General features: G+C 41.9%; 1 non-coding gene across 1 annotated transcript; it reads right to left on the bottom strand.

Moving 5' to 3' along the window:
- LOC112799308 (small nucleolar RNA R71) lies at window positions 1-108 on the bottom strand. Its single transcript, XR_003200883.1, has one exon. It is a non-coding gene; the product is annotated as a small nucleolar RNA R71 (small nucleolar RNA).
- Between the last annotated feature and the right edge of the window lie 18718 nt (window positions 109-18826).

The raw sequence follows: 18826 nt of genomic DNA, 5'->3' as shown, positions 1-18826 counted from the left end.
AAGCTTAGAGTGGAAGTCCAAACCTTCAGACAGAAGGAAGGAGAATCCCTCTATGAAGCTTGGGAAAGATACAAACAATTAATCAGAAAGTGTCCTTCTGATATGCTTTCTGAATGGAGCATCATAGGTATTTTCTATGATGGTCTCTCTAAACTATCCAAGATGTCTTTGGATAGCTCTGCAGGAGGATCTCTTCATCTGAAGAAGACGCCTATTGAAGCTCAAGAACTGATTGAAATGGTTGCAAATAACCAATTCATGTACACTTCTGAAAGAAATCCTGTGAACAATGGGACTAGTCAGAAGAATGGAGTTCTTGAGATTGACACTCTGAATGCCATATTGGCTCAGAACAAGATATTGACTCAACAAGTCAATATGATTTCTCAAAGTCTGTCTGGAATACAAAATGCACCAAGCAGTACTAAGGAAGCTTCATCTGAGGAAGAAGCTTATGATCCTGAGAACCCTTCAATAGAAGAGGTGAATTACATGGGAGAACCCTATGGAAACACCTATAATCCTTCATGGAGGAATCATCCAAATCTTTCATGGAAGGATCAACAGAGACCTCAACAAGGTTTCAATAACAATAATAGTGGAAGAAACAGGTTTAGCAATAGCAAACCTTTTCCATCATCTTCTCAGCAACAGACAGAGAGCTCTAAGCAGAATACCTATGACTTAGCAACCATGGTCTCTGATCTGATCAAAACCACTCAAAGTTTCATGACTGAAACAAGGTCCTCCATCAGAAATTTGGAGGCACAAGTGGGTCAGCTGAGCAAGAAAATTACTGAACTCCCTCCTAGTACTCTCCCAAGCAATACAGAAGAAAATCCAAAAGGAGAGTGCAAGGCCATCAACATGGCCGAATTTTGGGAAGAAGGAGAGGCAGTGAACGCCACTGAGGAAGACCTCACTGGGCGTCCACTGGCCTCCAATGAGTTCCCCAATGAGGAACCATGGGAATCTGAGGCTCAAATTGAGACCATAGAGATTCCATTGGACTTACTTCTGCCATTCATGAGCTCTGATGAGTATTCTTCCTCTGAAGAGGATGAGTATGTCACTGAAGAGCAAGTTGCTAAATACCCTGGAGCAATCATGAAGCTGAATGACAAGTTATTTGGAAATGAGACTTGGGAGGATGAATCCCCTTTGCTCACCAAAGAACTGAATGACTTATCTAGGCAGAAACTGCCTCAAAAGAGACAGGATCCTGGGAAGTTTTCAATACCTTGTACCATAGGCACCATGACCTTCAAGAAGGCCTTGTGTGACTTAGGGTCAAGTGTAAACCTCATGCCTCTCTCTGTAATGGAGAAGTTAGGGATCTCTGAGGTACAAGCTGTAAAAATCTCACTAGAGATGGCAGACAACTCAAGAAAACAAGCCCATGGACTTGTAGAGGATGTTCTGGTTAAAGTTGAAGACCATTACATCCCTACTGATTTCATAGTCCTAGAGATTGGGAAGTGCATGGATGAATCCATCATCCTTGGCAGACCCTTCCTAGCCACAGCAAGGGCTGTAATTGATGTTGATAGAGGAGAGTTGATCATTCAAGTGAATGAAGAATCCTTGGTGTTTAAGGCCCAAGGATATCCCTCTGTCATCATGGAGAGGAAGCATGAAGAGCTTCTCTCAAAACAGAGCCAAACAGAGCCCCCACAGTCAAACTCTAAGTTTGGTGTTGGGAGGCCACAACCAAACTCTAAGTTTGGTGTTGAACCCCCACATTCAAACTCTAAGTTTGGTGTTGGGAGGTTCCAACATGGCTCTGAGTATCTGTGAGGCTCCATGAGAGTCCTCTGTCAAGCTACTGACATTAAAGAAGCACTTGTTGGGAGGCAACCCAATGTTATATTTTATCTATTTTATTTTGTTATTTTCTCTTTTTTGTAGGTTGATGATCATGAGGAGTCACAAAATCAATGAAAAAAAGCAAAAAACAGAATGAAAAACAGGAAGAAAAATAGTACACCCTGGAGGACGCACCCACTGGCGTTTAAACGCCAGTGAGGTTAGCTGATGGGCGTTTAACGCCCAGTCTGGCACCATTCTGGGCGTTTAACGCTAGAAAGGGGCACTAGACTGGCGTTAAACGCCAGAAATGGGCAAGAAGCTGGCGTTAAACGCCAGAAATGGGCACCAGCCCGGCGTTTAACGCCAGAATTGGCACAAAACATGATTTTGTTTGCCATTTGGTGCAGGGATGACTTTTCCTTGACACCTCAAGATCTGTGGACCCCACAGGATCCCCACCTACCCTACCACTCTCTCTCTTCTTCCCCCATTCACCAATCACCTCAACACCTCTTCCCCAAAAAACCCTTCACCTATCAAATCTCATCTTTCTCTTCACCACTCACATCCATCCTTCATAAAACCCCACCTACCTCACCATTCAAATTCAAACCACTTTCCCACCCAAACCCACCCTCATATGACCGAACACTCTCCTCCCCCTCACCTATATAAACCCTCATTCACTCCTTCATTTTCACACAACATACACACCACTTCTCCCCTCCTTGGCCGAAAATTAAAGCCATTCCCTTTCCCCTCATTTCTTCTTCTTCTACTCTCTTCTTTCTTCTTTTGCTCGAGGACGAGCAAACATTTTAAGTTTGGTGTGGTAAAAGCACTGCTTTTTGTTTTTCCATAACCATTTATGGCATCCAAGGCCGGAGAAACCTCTAGAAAGAGGAAAGGGAAGGCAAAAGCTTCCACCTCCGAGTCATGGGAGATAGAAAGATTCATCTCAAGGGTGCATCAAGACCATTTCTATGAAGTTGTGGCCTTGAAGAAAGGTGATCCCCGAGGTCCCTTTTTCACTCAAAAAGGGTGAATATCCGGAGATCCGACATGAGATCCGAAGAAGAGGTTGGGAAGTTCTTACCAACCCCATTCAACAAGTCGGAATCTTGAAGGTTCAAGAGTTCTATGCCAATGCATGGATCACTAAGAACCATGATCAAAGTGTGAACCCGAATCCAAAGAATTATCTTACTATGGTTCGGGGGAAATACTTGGATTTTAGTCCGGAAAGTGTGAGGGTGGCGTTCAACTTGCCTATGATGCAAGGAAATGAACATCCTTACACTAGAAGGGTCAACTTTGATCAAAGGTTGGACCAAGTCCTCACAGTCATATGTGAAGAGGGCGCCCAATGGAAGAGAGATTCAAGAGGAAAGCCGGTTCAATTGAGAAGGCATGACCTCAAACCCGTGGCTAGAGGATGGTTGGAGTTCATCCAACGCTCAATCATTCCCACTAGCAACCGGTCCGAAGTTACCATAGACCGGGCTATCATGATTCATAGCATCATGATTGGAGAAGAAATAGAAGTTCATGAGGTTATAGCCCAAGAACTCTATAAGGTGGCGGACAAGTCCTCTACCTTGGCAAGGTTAGCCTTCCCTCATCTCATTTGTCACCTCTGTTATTCAGTTGGAGTTGACATAGAGGGAGACACCCCTATTGATGAGGACAAGCCCATCACTAAGAAGAGGATGGAGCACACAAGAGACCCCACTCATCATGAGATCCCTGAGATACCTCAAGGGATGCACTTTCCTCCACAAAACTATTGGTAGCAACTAAACACCTCCCTAGGAGAATTGAGTTCCAACATGGGACAACTAAGGGTGGAGCATCAAGAACACTCCATCATCCTCCATGAAATTAGAGAAGATCAAAGAATCATGAGAGAGGAGCAACAAGGACAAGGAAGAGACATTGAGGAGCTCAAGCACTCCATAGGATCTTCAAGAGGAAGAAAGAGCCGCCATCACTAAGGTGGACCCGTTCCTTGATTTCCTTGTTCTTTATTCTTCTGTTTTTCGAATTTTAGTGCTTATGTTTATCTATGTTTCTGTCTTGTGATCATTAGTGTCTTAGTGTCTATGCCTTAAAGTTATGAATGTCCTATGAATCCATCACCTTTCTTGAATAAAAAACGTGCTTAATTGAAAAAGATAAGAATTGCATGAATTCTGAATTTTATAATAGTTTAATTATTTTGATGTGGTGGCAATATTTTTGTTCTCTGAATGTATGCTTAAACAGTGCATATGTATCTTGAATTTGTGGTTCATGAATGTTGGCTCTTGAAAGAATGATGAAAAAGGAGACATGTTACTGAGGATCTGAAAAATCATTACAATGATTCTTGAAGCAAGAAAAAGCAAAAAAAAAATCGAAAAAAAAAGAGAAAAAGAAAAGAAAACGAGAAAAAAAAAGAGAGAAAAGAAAGAAATAAAGTTGTGATCCAAGGCAATAAGAGTGTGCTTAAGAACCCTGGACACCTCTAATTGGGGACTCTAGCAAAGCTGAGTCACAATCTAAAAAGGTTCACCCAATTATGTGTCTGTGGCATGTATGTATCCGGTGGTAATGCTGGAAGACAGAGTGCTTTGGGCCACGGCCAAGACTCAATAAGTAGCTATGTTCAAGAATCATCATACTTAACTAGGAGAATCAATAACACTATCTGGATTCTGAGTTCCTAAAGAAGCCAATCATTCTGAATTTCAAAGGATAGAGTGAGATGCCAAAACTGTTCAGAGGCAAAAAGCTAAAAGCCCCGCTCATCTAATTAATGCTGATCTTCATAGATGTTTTTGGAATTCATTGCATATTCTCTTCTTTTTATCTTATTTGATTTTCAGTTGCTTGAGGACAAGCAATAATTTAAGTTTGGTGTTGTGATGAGCGGATAATTTGTACGCTTTTTGGCATTGTTTTTAGTATGTTTTTAGTATGATCTAGTTAGTTTTTAGTATATTTTCATTAGTTTTTAGTTAAAATTCACTTTTCTGGACTTTACTATGAGTTTTTGTGTTTTTCTGTGATTTCAGGTATTTTCTGGCTGAAATTGAGGGACCTGAGCAAAAATCTGATTCAGAGACTGAAAAGGACTGCAGATGCTGTTGGATTCTGACCTCCCTGCACTCGAAGTGGATTTTCTGGAGCTACAGAAGCCCAATTGGCGCGCTCTCAACGGCGTTGGAAAGTAGACATCCTGGGCTTTCCAGCAATATATAATAGTTCATACTTTGCCCAAGATTTGATGGCCCAAACCGGCGTTCAAAGTCACCCTCAGAAATTCTAGCGTTAAACGCCGGAACTGGCACCCAAATGGGAGTTAAACGCCCAAACTGGCACTAAAGCTAGCGTTTAACTCCAAGAGAGGTCTCTGCACGAAAATGCTTCATTGCTCAGCCCAAGCACACACCAAGTGGGCCCGGAAGTGGATTTTTATGTCATTTACTCATTTCTGTAAACCTTAGGCTACTAGTTCTCTATAAGTAGGACCTTTTACTATTGTATTTGAGGACTTTGGTAGCTATCTTCATTTTTATGCTATCTTAGATCACTGGGAGGCTGGCCATTCGGCCATGCCTAGACCTTGTTCTTATGTATTTTCAACGGTGGAGTTTCTACACACCATAGATTAAGGTGTGGAGCTCTGCTGTACCTCGAGTATTAATGCAATTACTATTGTTCTTCCATTCAATTCCGCTTGTTCTTGTTCTAAGATATCACTTGTTCTTCAACTTGATGAATGTGATGATCCGTGACACTCATCATCATTCTCACCTATGAACGTGTGACTGACAACAACCTCCGTTCTACATTCGATTGGGTGAATATCTCTTGGATTCCTGATTGCACGATGCATGGTTGATCGCCTGACAACCGAGTGCTCGTCTGACAAACGAGCCAACCATTCCGTGAGATCAGAGTCTTCGTGGTATAGGCTAGAACTGATGGCGGCATTCAAGAGAATCCGGAAGGTCTAACCTTGTCTGTGGTATTCTGAGTAGGATTCAATGATTGAATGACTGTGACGTGCTTCAAACTCCTAGCAGGCGGGGCGTTAGTGACAGACGCAAGAGAATCGATGGATTCTATTCCGGCCTGACCGAGAACCGACAGCTGATTACCCATGCTGTGACAGAGCATAGGCGACGTTTTCACTGAGAGGATGGGAGGTAGCCACTGACAATGGTGAAACCCTACATGAGCTTGCCATGGAAAGGAGTAAGAAGGATTGGATGAAGACAGTAGGAAAGCAGAGAGACGGAAGGGAAGGCATCTTCATGCGCTTATCTGAAGTTCCTACCAATGAATTACATAAGTATCTCTATCTTTACCTTTATGTTTATTTCGTTCATCATCATAAATCCATTTGAGTTTGCCTAACTAAGATTTACAAGATGACCATAGCTTGCTTCATACTAACAATCTCCGTGGGATCGACCCTTACTCGCGTAAGGTTTATTACTTGGACGACCCAGTGCACTTGCTGGTTAGTTGTGCGAAGTTGTGTAATGCCATGGTATTAAACACCAAGTTCTTGGGGTTCATGACCGGGGATTATGAGAGTTGTGAAAAGTATTGTTCACAATTTCGCGCACCAGCATTCCACTGCTCCGCCTGCATCGTCTTTTAAGAGGAAAAGGGATGAGATGGATCAATCTCTGAAAGTCATTTCTGAAGGTGATCATGATGTGACTGGTAGTGTCAAGTCAGTGTTTGATTGTGAAAAGAGACTTCATGGGTTTGTTGCTGGAACAAATCCTCATTCCTTATGGAGCGACCAATTCCCTATCGTCGAGCTCTCGGATAGGGTTTCTCAATATCCGGGCGACATGTTGATGACTCGTCGCATTGGCATGGAGGGCTTGGGAAAATTTGTTCAGGTTGGTTTATCTTCCCCTGGGTTCCTTGATCTCTTTTTATGTTTCTTTTGTACTTATATGGTGTTATTTTCACAGATTGTTGCTTTTCGGTTGATGTGTGTTGGCCGCACGAACCAGCTTATTGGTGCTGAACAGCAAGAGACATTGAAGAAGATTTCTGAGTTAGAGAAATCTTATACGGCGAGGATTGCTGAGTTGGAAAAATCGTCAAAGGAAAAAGATGATGCAGTGGTTAATGCTATAGCCAGGGCAAAGGAATCCGAGGATGAGGTGGCTCTTTTGAGGGATCAAGTTCAGTTGCTGCAGGTTGATATTAAGGAAAGTGATGTCTCAAAGGGGAAGTTAACTGCAAGGATTCATGAAGTAGAGGAGTTAGGAATGGAAATGTTCTCCTTTGGTTTTGATCGAGCTGTTAGCCAGATTTCTTTCTTGGCTCCTGACTTTAATTGTGATCGTCTGGATGTCAATAAGATCGTGGTTGATGAAAAGATGATTGTAGATGGTACTGTAGAGGAACATGATGAAAATGATCCTTCTTGATTTGTTTTATGCTCGGTTTGGATAGGGTAACTTGTTCCCTATTTGTTTGACTATTTTGTTTTGTTTGACTGAGCTTTGGTCAATATGACTACCCTTTTTGTTTGTTTTTATTGTAATCTTCAGACAACATTTGAATTTGCCGAGGTTAGGTTAAGTTGACGATATGAGTTTTGGCAGTGTATGCCTTATTATTTATTGTTTTTGTTAGAACTTCGGATTTGTTTGAAAAAATCAATCACGTTTATTTGAATGTGTTTGGCGTCCAGCCTCATTAAAACCCTTCTTAGGCAAAAACCCTATTTTTGGAAAAAAAGCTCTAAGGGGAAAAAAGAGTACCTTCATCCGCTGTTTGTACAAGTCACGATCTGTACATTTTTAATGAAGAAACATTCCAATTCCCCAATAATGGATTGCCTTGTAGTGTTTGAAATTGATAGGCCCCCATTCCGAGTACTTTCGTTACCCTGAATGGTCCCTCCCAGTTTGTGGTGAGCTTGCCATGCGAAGGAGGCCGTCTCGCTTCTTCTGTTCGTCTAAGGACTAGGTCGCCCTCACTGAATGTTCTGGGAGTGACCTTTCTGTTGTGTTTTCTTTCCACCAATTGTTTCCTGGCTCTTTGTCTAATTGCCGCAATGTTTCTTTCCCCCTCGACGAGATCAAGCTCGGCGTTCCTCATGTTTATGTTATGTTGTTTGTCATATAGCTCAGTGCTTAAGGTGGGCATGCCGACCTCCACAGGAATTAGTGCTTCCGATCCATACACTAGTTTGAAGGGTGTTTCACCTGTGATGGTCTGTATTGTTGTGTTATAGCTCCATAATATTTATGGGATTAGCTCTGCCCATTCTCCTTTCGCATTTTTGAGCTTTTTTTTCATTGCCTGCAATATAATCCGGTTAGCAGCCTCGGCCTGCCCATTGGTTTGTGGGTGCTCGACCGAGCTAAAATGATGATGTATATTGAAGCTTTTTAGAAATGATCCGAGCTTGTTATATGTGAATTGCCTACCATTATCTGATATGATTTCCCTTGGTATTCCAAACCGGCACATTATATTTTTCCAAATAAAAGATCATACCTTTTCGGCTGTTATTTTTGCTAGCGACTGTGCTTCTATCCATTTTGAAAAATAATCTATTGATACTAGGACAAAATTTTACCTGGCCTGGTGCTATTGGGAATGGGCCGAGGATATTGATGCCACATCTATTGAAGGGCCAGTTTACCTCCATGCTGTGTAATACCTCGATAGGCTTTGTAGTGATGGCGGCATACTTCTGGCATTTGTCACATGTTTTGACCTTTGTTATGCAATCCTTTTTTATGATCGGCCAATAATATCTTGTTCAGACAATCTTGGCTGCGAGAGCTCGTCCCCCGATGTGGTTTCCACATACGGCTTCATGAACTTCGTCCATCACCTCTTTTACCTGATCTTTAGTAATGGTTGTGAGAGTCCATGCCTGTATAGTTCTCCTGCGATGTTTGTGTAGAGACTTGCTCTTCGCTTGGAGTGTTGCGGGTTGAGCTCATCTTTAGGTATGATACTGCATTGATGTACTCAAGAAAAGTTATTCTTTAGTCTTGGAGGTGGTTAATACTTGCTATAGATAATAGTTCGATTCTAGGTTTTGTAAGCGTAAGCTGTGATAATGCTGATATTTGTGTATCTGGCCTAGTGGATGCAAGTTTGGATAATATGGCTGCTCTAACATTCTTTTCTCTATGTACATGTAGAATAATAAATGTGCTAAATTTTGAAATGAGATCCTTTGCTACGAGCCAATATCGCTCGAGCAAGGGATCTTTTACCTGAAATTCTCCTCGGATTTGTTGCACCACTAGGAAGGAGTCACAATGTACTGTCAGGCTTTGTACTTGGAGGTTTAGGGCGAGCTTGAGTCCTACTATAAGTGCTTCGTATTTGGCCTGATTGTTGCTAGCTGAGAAGTTAAACTGCAGGGATTGCTCAGCTATTACTTTGTCTCCTTCTTTCAGGATTACTCCTGCTCCGCTTCTTCCTCGGTTGGATGCTCCATCAACATGTAGTTCCCAATTTTTATTGAGCTCGTCCGGGGTCAATTCCGAGATGAAGTCTGCGAGGATCTGTGCTTTCAAGGCTGTTCTTGGTTGATATTGGATGTCAAATTCCGAGAGTTTGATAGACTATTTGGTTAGACGCCCAGCCAATTTTGGTTTTGTCAGTATTTGTCTTAATGGTTGGTTGGTCCTTACTATTATCGTGTTGCTTTGGAAGTAGTGCCTGAGTCTTCTTGCCATTATTACAAGTGCTAAGGCTAGCTGTTCTATCCTCGGATATCTTTGCTCCATTGATTGCATGACTCTACTGACGAAGTATACTGGTTGTTGTGTTTTTCCTGTCTCAATGACTAGAGCCGAGCTTATAGAACAATTAGAGATGGATAAATATAAATATATATGTTTATTGATTTTTGGTCTTTGTAGTACGGGCGGTGATGACAAAATGGTCTTGAGCTTGGTGAATGCTTTCTCACATTCTTCTGTCCAATGGAATTTTTTTGTTTTTTGATATTGTTTGGAAGAAATTGTATGATCGGCTTGATGCTGCTGGTAGGAACCGAGATAGTGCTGCTATTTTTCCTGCCAGTTGTTGTACTTATTTTATTGTTCTTGGGCTTGCCATGTTAAGTATCGCCTCATAGTTTTTTGAGTTTGCTTCAATTCCTCTTGAGGTTAGCATGAATCCAAGAAACTTTCCTCCTTGAACTCCAAAGGCGCATTTCTCCGAGTTGAGTCTCATATTGTATGCTCGAATCTGTTCAAATATCTCTTTGAGGTCGTCGCAGTGTGACTTTTCTTGAGTGATCTTGGTGACCATATCATCCACATAGATTTTCATGTTTCGACCTATTTGATGACGAAATACTTTGTCCATCAGCCGTTGGTAGGTTGCACCTGCATTCTTTAGGCCAAATGGCATTACTCTATAACAAAAATTTCCATGTTCAATTATAAATGCTGTTTTGTTTTGGTCTTCTGGATTCATAAGGATCTGGTTATAGCCAGAGTATGCATCCATGAAGCTCAAACTTTTGAAACCTGATGCGTTGTCTACAAGCTTGTCAATGTTTGGTAAAGGGTATGCATCTTTAGGACATGCTTTGTTCAAATCTATAAAGTCGACGCACATGTGCCATTTACCTGAGTTTTTTCTTACCATTACCACGTTAGATAGCCATGTTGTGAATTGGATTTCCTTAATGAAGTTTGCACTGAGAAGCTTTCTGGTTTCTTCTAAGGCCGCCTCTGATTTCTCTGTTCCAAGATTCCTCTTCTTCTGAGCTATAGGTCGGATGGCTCTATTGGTGGCAAGTTTATGGCATATAATTTTAGGGTCTATCCCTGGCATATCTGCTGGAGTCCAGGCGAAGAGATCAGCGTTCGCTTGCAGTACTCTTATGAGTTCTGTTCTTTGTTGTCCTTGGAGTGCTTGGCCAATGTCTGTGAACTGTTCTGGCTTTGACATCAGCGGGACCTTCACGAGTTCGTCCGCCGGCTGAGGTCTTTCTTGGGTGTCTTCCTTGGGGTCAAGCTCCGCTAGCTAGGGATAACACCTCATTCGTGCTGTGAACTGGTTTGACTTCCTGGTGAAACTCCTGTCTTGCGACCGACCATTTCAGGCTTGCGTTATAGCACTGCCGAGCTTGTTGGTAATCCGAGTGGATTGTAGCTATTCTGCCGTCCTATGCCTGAAATTTAACACATAGATGAAAAGTAGAAACTATTTCCCTGAACATGTTCAAAGCAGGACTGCCAAGAATAATATTGTAAGGGCTTGGGCAGTCAACTACTAAATATTGCATGTCAATGGTTTGTGACAGTGAGCCCTCCCCCATCATTGTTTTTAACCATATGTATCCTTTGATCGGGACCCTTTCTCCGGAGAATCCTACCAGTTCTCCAGATGAGGGTTGCATAAGTTTTTCAGATAATTTCATTTTCAGGAATGTAGAATAAAAAAGAACATCGGCACTGCTACCTAGGTCCATAAGGACTTTTCTTACCAGTAACTCGCCCATTTGGATGGAAATTACCACTGGGTCGTCCAAGTTTGGTACTGCCGAGCATATATCCTCCTGGCTGAAGGTGATGTGGAGATCGGGTATGCCTTTAGTTTTTTGTGGTGTTGTTCCTTCGATTGCCAACATTGCGCGGTAGCTTCATTTTCGAGCCGAAGTTGTCTCACCTGCTCTGGTGAATTCTCCGGATATACAGTTTATAATGCTTTTGGGTGGGTTGTTGTTTGCCCATTTGTTGTTCTCCTCGTGCCTTGAAGCTTGACGACGTTCTTCTCGGTCCTTGTTATCTTCTTTGTGCTTTCTCCCTTCGATGTATTTGTCGAGGAGGCCTTGCGAAGCCAATCTTTCTAGCAGATCTTTGGCTATCACGCATTCATCAGTTGTATGTCCATACTTCTTATGGAAAGCACAGTGTTTGCTTTTGTCGACAAAGCGCTGATCTTGGTAGCTTCCTGCCCTTGCTGGTGGTTTTATGATCCTGGTGTTGAGGATTTCTTTAATTATCTTTTCCCTCCTTGTGTTGAATTTGGTGTAGTTGTCAAATTTTGGGGTCAGTCTAAAGGGCTTTCTGGAGTCTTTGACATTTGTCGACCTTGCGACTCTGTCATCCCTCTTTTTTGTTGTTTTTTCTCTGTTCTTTCGGCTTCGCAGAGTTCTTCAATCTCCATTTGTCCTGCCGCCCTTTCTCAGAATCCTTCCAGTGTCATGAGCTTAGTTACCGCGATTATTTCGCTGAATTTTCTGGGTCAGAGTCTGGCCTTTACGGCATGCAAGAGGATGGCGGGATCTAGATCAGGTATCTCCATTGTTGCGTCGGCGAATCTGGTCAGATAGTCTTTCAAGCTTTCATGAGGACCTTGGCGGATGGTGCCGAGGTAGTCTGATCCATGTACATATATCCGTGCTGTAGCGAAGTAGTCTCTGAAGGATTTTGCCAGTTTCTCAAAAGAGGAGATTGATCCTGCAGGTAATTTTGAAAACCAAAGTAGAGTAGCGCCGTCGAGGTAAGTAGGGAAAGCTCTGCAAAGAACAGGTTCATTATTAGGGCCATTAAAGAACATCATAGAATGAAATTTCTTAATATGAGCCCGGGGGTCACCAATCCCCTTATATGGCTCGAGTGAGAAAGGTAGTGTGAAATGTTTTGGCATCTGGTAATTGGTTATCTCCTCGGAGAACGGGTTGTCCAAGGTCAGTTTCTCCCTTGGCGGGTTCACACTTAGTAGCTCTGCGTTGCCTTTTCCTTTGGAACCGTTCTCTTCACGTTTACAAGCGTTATTTTGGGTGGATAGTTTGGCAAGTCTTTTGACTTCTGCTTGCAGCTCGGCCATCTGGGCGATGAGTTTGGCCTGGGTGAGTTGGTGAATTCCATTGTCGGCCATGCTCGAAGGTCGGGTAACCCTGTGTAGAAAAGAAATACAAAGTGTGATATAGAGAAATAGTGGCGTTAAATTAACTTTTTCGGCCACACGGTGGGCGCCAAATGTCCCGTTCAGCTTAAGCTGAGGTGTGTGTCTCCAGGTGAGGCTATCTGCTTTGGGGAAGAGCTATAAGTTGCCTCAAGGATGTATTCGGGATTAACATCGGTGCCTGTGGAACACAGCGGCGGGAGCACCTGCAAAAAGCACTCCGACGCTCAAGTTAGAAAAGGTATTCAAAATGAGATGAACAAGTAAAAGTGAGAGTGTATCGTAACCTGCTTTACTGAGTTGGGTTCGCCTGTTTATATAGATAGGTGATGCATCGCGTTTTAGTTTGTTCCGAGATTCTCTTCCGTTTGTTGATAACAGTAGAGATGTTGGCAACATCTATCTGAGTTTAGTTTGACTTTTCTGTGTCTTTGGGCGTATCCGAATTATATGGTCGGTTATGGTTTCAGCCGAGCTTAGTGGTACACGTCAGTATTTATGGATGATTTTAGCGTCTATGGTGATTCTTTTGACATTTGTTTGGATAATTGATGAATCTACATTTCATGATATTTATTTGCTCTATTTAGGTGGATTTCATCAACTTCTCTTGCACTTATCCATTGAAATAGCATAGTTTCATGATTTCTTCCTAAATTGTGCTTGAAAGTAAAAACATACTTTTTAGGCCTTTTAATTGCCAAATTTTATTCATTTTAATCTCATTTGATGCCTTGATGTGTTTGATAAGTGATTTCAGGTTTTCAATGCATGTATGGAGTTTGGAAGATTCAGCATGCGTGCATGCACACAGTGATGCGTGCACAGGCATAAGTGCGAGCTTGGTGATGCATATGCGTGGGAGTGAATTTCACCAGGTGACACGCACGCGTGACCCGTGTCACGTGAGCTCATTAATTGCAAATCGCTGGGGGCAAATTTCGGACCTCCAAAACTCAGTCCAACTCATTTCTAAAACTATTTCAAGCCAAAGTGAAGAGGAATGAAGGGGGTTCTATGTTTTGTCTTAGTTTTCTAGAGAGAGAAGCTCCCCCCTCTCTCTAGAATTTAGGTTTTCTTAGTTAATTCTCTTTAATTTCAGATTTCAATTCTTGTTCTATTGTAGTTTCACTTATATTTCCATGCTTTATTGTCTTAGTTCTCTTAGTTCTTCTTAATTTCTCATTTATGTCACTTTTTATTTTATAAACACTCTTGTAAGCCTTAATTATCATTTAATGCAATTTAATGTTTTATGTTTATTGTTATTTAATTCAGTTATTATTATTATTTTCTTGCTTTTGGTAGTTAGATTTTATTTTTAATGTAATTTAATATTATTTTACTTTCATGCGCACCAAGTTCTTGATAAAATGCCTGGCTTAGTGTTTACCTAATTTTTCTTCACTCTTGGCTTGGAATTGGGTACTTTGGTAACCCTTGCATTGATGTCCATTCTTGATTGATATAGTACTTACAATCTATCAATCCAAAGGATAACTTCAAGACATTCCTCTCCACTACGTTCACAATTACTAAATTCAATTAATCATTCTATGCACCCTCCGAAATTTCTAACCTCTCAAGTATAACCCAAATTGAACGTTTCAAAACAAACCAACCCGCTTCTGTTGCGTCACTGGTGCGCGAAATTGTGAACAATACTTTTCACAACTCTCATAATCCCCGGTCATGAACCCCAAAAACTTGGTGTTCAATACCATGGCATTACACAACTTCGCACAACTAACCAGCAAGTGCACTGGGTCGTCCAAGTAATAAACCTTACGCGAGTAAGGGTCGATCCCACGGAGATTGTTAGTATTGAAGCAAGCTATGGTCATCTTGTAAATCTTAGTCAGGCAAACTCAAATGGTAATGGTGATGAACGAAAATAACAAAAAGGTAAAGATAGAGATACTTATGTAATTCATTGGTAGGAACTTCAGATAAGCGCATGAAGATGCCTTCCCTTCCGTCTCTCTGCTTTCCTACTGTCTTCATCCAACCCTTCTTATTCCTTTCCATGGCAAGCTCGTGTAGGGTTTCACCGTTGTCAATGGCTACCTCCCATCCTCTCAGTGAAAACGATTGCATATGCTCTGTCACAGCACGCGGAATTCAGCTGTCGGTTCTCGGTCAGGCCGGAATAGAATCCATCGATTCTTTTGCGTCTGTCACTAACGCCCCGCCTGCTAGGAGTTTGAAGCAGGTCACAGTCATTCAATCATTGAATCCTACTCAGAATACCACAGACAAGGTTAGACCTTCCGGATTCTCTTGAATTCCGCCATCAGTTCTTGCCTATACCACGAAGATTCCGATTAAAGAATCCAAGAGATATTCACTAGAGCCTTGGTTGCTTGTAGAACAGAAGTGGTTGACAGTCACCTTGTTCATGGGTGAGAATGATGATGAGTGTCACGGATCATCACATTCATCAAGTTGAAGAACAAGTGATATCTTAGAACAAGAACAAGTGGAATTGAATGGAAGAACAATAGTAATTGCATTAATACTCGAGGTACAGCAGAGCTCCACACCTTAATCTATGGTGTGTAGAAACTCCACCGTTGAAAATACATAAGAACAAGGTCTAGGCATGGCCGTGAGGCCAGCCTCCCAATGATCTAAGATAGCATAAAAATGTAGATAGCTACCCCCCATATATCAATACAATAGTAAAAGGTCCTACTTATAGAAAACTAGTAGCCTAAGGTTTACAGAAATGAGTAAATGACATAAAAATCCACTTCCGGGCCCACTTGGTGTGTGCTTGGGCTGAGCAATGAATCATTTTCGTGTAGAGACTCCTCTTGGAGTTAAACGCCAGTTTTTATGCCAGTTTGGGCGTTTAACTCTCATTTTGGTGCCAGTTCCGGCGTTTAACGCTGGGATTTCTGAGGGTGACTTTGAACGCCGGTTTGGGCCATCAAATCTTGGGCAAAGTATGGACTATCATATATTGCTGGAAAGCCCAGGATGTCTACTTTCCAACGCCGTTAAGAGCGCACCAATTAGGCTTCTGTAGCTCTAGAAAATCCACTTCGAGTGCAGGGAGGTCAGAATCCAACAGCATCTGCAGTCCTTTTTAGTCTCTGAATCAGATTTTTGCTCGGGTCCCTCAATTTCAGCCAGAAAATACCTGAAATCACAGAAAAACACACAAACTCATAGTAAAGTCCAGAAAAGTGAATTTTAACTAAAAACTAATGAAAATATACTAAAAACTAACTATATCATACCAAAAACATACTAAAAACAATGCCAAAAAGTGTACAAATTATCCGCTCATCACAACACCAAACTTAAATTGTTGCTTGTCCTCAAGCAACTGAAAATCAAATAAGATAAAAAGAAGAGAATATGCAATGAATTTCAAAAACATCTATGAAGATCAGTATTAATTAGATGAGCGGGGCTTTTAGCTTTTTGCCTCTGAATAGTTTTGGCATCTCACTCTATCCTTTGAAATTCAGAATGATTGGCTTCTTTAGGAACTCAGAATCCAGATAGCGTTATTGATTCTCCTAGTAGAGTATGATGATTCTTGAACATAGCTACTTATTGAGTCTTGGCTGTAGCCCAAAGCACTCTGTCTTCCAGTATTACCACCGGATACATACATGCCACAGACACATAATTGGGTGAACCTTTTCAGATTGTGACTCAGCTTTGCTAAAGTCCCCAATTAGAGGTGTCCAGGGTTCTTAAGCACACTCTTATTACCTTGGATCACAACTTTATTTCCTTCTTTTCTTTCTTTTCTCTTTCTTTTTCTTTTTCTTTTTTTTTTCTTTCTCTCTTTTTTTTTTCATTGCTTTTTCTTGCTTCAAGAATCATTTTAATGATTTTTCAGATCCTCAGTAACATGTCTCCTTTTTCATCATTCTTTCAAGAGCCAACATTCATGAACTACAAATTCAAGATACATATGCACTGTTTAAGCATACATTCAGAAGACAAAAATAATGCCACCACATCAAAATAATTAAACTGTTATAAAATTCAAAATTCATGCAATTCTTTCTTTTTCAATTAAGCACGTTTTTATTCAAGAAAGGTGATGGATTCATAGGACATTCATAACTTTAAGGCATAGACACTAAGACACAAACATGGATAAATATAAGCATAAAATTCGAAAAACAGAAGAATAAAGAACAAGGAAATCAAAGAACGGGTCCACCTTAGTGATGGCGGCTCTTTCTTGCTCTTGAAGATCCTATGGAGTGCTTGAGCTCCTCAATGTCTCTTCCTTGTCTTTGTTGCTCCTCCCTTATGATTCTTTGGTCTTCTCTAATCTCATGGAGGATGATGAAGTGTTCTTGATGCTCCATCCTTAGTTGTCCCATGTTGGAACTCAGCTCTCCTAAGGAGGTGTTTAATTGCTCCCAATAGTTTTGTGGAGGAAAGTGCATCCCTTGAGAAATCTCAGGGATCTCATGATGAGTGGGATCTCTTGTGTGCTCCATCCTCTTCTTAGTGATGGGCTTATCCTCATCAATGGGGGTGTCTCCCTCTATGTCAACTCCAACCGAATAACAGAGGTGACAAATGAGATGAGGAAAGGCTAACCTTGCCAAGGTAGAGGACTTGTCCGCCACCTTATAGAGTTCTTGGGCTATAACCTCAAGAACTTCTATTTCTTCTCCAATCATGATGCTATGGATCATGATAGCCCGGTCTATGGTAACTTCGGACCGGTTGCTAGTGGGAATGATTGATCGTTGGATGAACTCCAACCATCCTCTAGCCACGGGTTTGAGGTCATGCCTTCTCAATTGAACCGGCTTTCCTCTTGAATCTCTCTTCCATTGGGCGCCCTCTTCACATATGACTGTGAGGACTTGGTCCAACCTTTGATCAAAGTTGACCCTTCTAGTGTAAGGATGTTCATCTCCTTGCATCATAGGCAAGTTGAACGCCACCCTCACACTTTCCGGACTAAAATCCAAGCATTTCCCCCGAACCATAGTAAGATAATTCTTTGGATTCGGGTTCACACTTTGATCATGGTTCTTGGTGATCCATGCATTGACATAGAACTCTTGAACCATCAAGATTCCGACTTGTTGAATGGGGTTGGTGAGAATTTCCCAACCTCTTCTTCGGATCTCATGTCGGATCTCCGGATATTCACCCTTTTTGAGTGAAAAAGGGACCTCGGGGATCACCTTCTTCAAGGCCACAACTTCATAGAAATGGTCTTGATGCACCCTTGAGATGAATCTTTCCATCTCCCATGACTCGGAGGTGGAAGCTTTTGCCTTCCCTTTCCTCTTTCTAGAGGTTTCTCCGGCCTTGGATGCCATAAATGGTTATGGAAAAACAAAAAGCGATGCTTTTACCACACCAAACTTAAAATGTTTGCTTGTCCTCGAGCAAAAGAAGAAAGAAGAGAGTAGAAGAAGAAGAAATGAGGAGAAAGGGAATGGCTTTGTATTCGGCCAAAGGGGAGAGAAATGGTGTTTAGGAGGTGTGAAAATGAAGGAGTGAAGGAGGGTTTATATAGGAGAGGGGGAGAGGGATGTTCGGCCATTTGAGGGTGGGTTTGGGTGGGAAAGTGGTTTGAATTTGAATGGTGGGGTAGGTGGGGTTTTATGAAGGATGGATGTGAGTGGTGAAGAGAAAGATGGGATTTGATAGGTGAGGGGTTTTTGGGGAGGAGGTGTTGAGGTGATTGGTGAAGAAGAGAGAGAGTGGTAGGGTAGGTGGGGATCCTGTGGGGTCCACAGATCCTGAGGTGTCAAGGAAAAGTCATCCCTGCACCAAGTGGCATGCAAAATCACGTTTTGAGCCATTTCTGGCGTTAAACGCCGGGCTGGTGCCCATTTTTGGTGTTTAACGCCAGCATCTTGCCCCTTTCTGGCGTTTAACGCCAGTCTGATGCCCCTTTCTGGCGTTAAACGCCCAGAATGGTGCCAGACTGGGCGTTAAACGCCCAACAGCTAACCTCACTGGCGTTTAAACGCCAGTGGGTGCGTCCTCCAGGGTGTGCTGTTTTTCTTCCTGTTTTTCATTCTGTTTTTGCTTTTTTCATTAATTTTGTGACTTCTCATGATCATCAACCTACAAAAGACATAAAATAACAAAAGAAAAT

This window comes from Arachis hypogaea, chromosome 4, assembly GCF_003086295.3.
Source record: "Arachis hypogaea cultivar Tifrunner chromosome 4, arahy.Tifrunner.gnm2.J5K5, whole genome shotgun sequence".
Classification (NCBI taxonomy): Eukaryota; Viridiplantae; Streptophyta; class Magnoliopsida; order Fabales; family Fabaceae; genus Arachis; species Arachis hypogaea.
Note: the sequence above shows the minus strand (reverse complement) of the source record. Positions and strands in the feature narration are given on the sequence as shown.